General features: G+C 38.5%; 1 pseudogene; it reads left to right on the top strand.

Moving 5' to 3' along the window:
* The first annotated feature begins 243 nt into the window (after positions 1–243).
* Positions 244–391, top strand: LOC133748924 (U2 spliceosomal RNA; annotated as a pseudogene).
* Positions 392–973: the final 582 nt, after the last annotated feature.

Raw genomic sequence — 973 nt, forward strand, 5'->3', positions numbered from 1 at the left:
CATAGTGTTCATTTCACTTTAACAGGTTTCCTTTTTGGTGCTCGGTTAGTTGTCACCGATCAGGGAGAACATATGATATTTGTCCTTTTGGGTGTTGCTTATTTCACCCAGCATAATGTTTTCCAAATTCCTAACAGGGATCACTTTTCAGTTAAAATTTAAACACCTAACAATAATTTTGTGTTAATTACAGAGTTTAACCAATATTACTAGAACAAAAAAAAATACTAAAATGGATAAAGTATCGCTTCTTGGCCTTTTGGCTAAGATCAAGTGTAGTATCTGTTCTTATCAGTTTAATATTTTTAATTTTTTAAAGATTTATTTGTTTTGAAAGTCAGAGTTTCACAGACAGAGAAGGAGAGGCAGAGAGAGAGGTCTTCCATCCACTGGTTCACTCCCCAGTTAGCTGCAATGGCTGGACCTGCATTGATCCAACGCCAGGAGCCAGGAGCTTCCTCTGGGTCTCCCATGCGGGTCAGGGTCCCAGAAGTATCATCGAGCCATCACCTACTACTTCCCCAGGCCATAACAGAGAGCTGGGTTGGAAGTGAAGCAGCTGGGAATCGAACCCACACCCATATGGGATGCTGGTACTGCAGGCAGAAACTTTACCCACCACACAGCACCAGCCCCTCCTGTTTTATTGAAGTGCTAGAATACTAGAGATACAATTCCTTTGCTTTTTTTCTCTGTTTCCTATCCCAATAACTGATTTTTGATGATGATGAGCACTAAATTTATTAAATCTAAACTGTCATGTCCTACTTTTTATTTAGTGTGGTTTAACCTCTGACAAAAGTATTTTCCTGTTCTAAGAATGCAGAGAAATTCTTCTCTGATTGCTTTTATGAATTCCATACTTCCTCTTTATGATTTAGTGAGTCATTCATATATAATCAACTGGCTGCGTCCTGGATAACATGTGACAATTCTCCAATAAACTGAATAGTTTTAGTTACATGAAAATGTC

This window comes from Lepus europaeus, chromosome 19, assembly GCF_033115175.1.
Source record: "Lepus europaeus isolate LE1 chromosome 19, mLepTim1.pri, whole genome shotgun sequence".
Taxonomy (NCBI): Eukaryota; Metazoa; Chordata; class Mammalia; order Lagomorpha; family Leporidae; genus Lepus; species Lepus europaeus.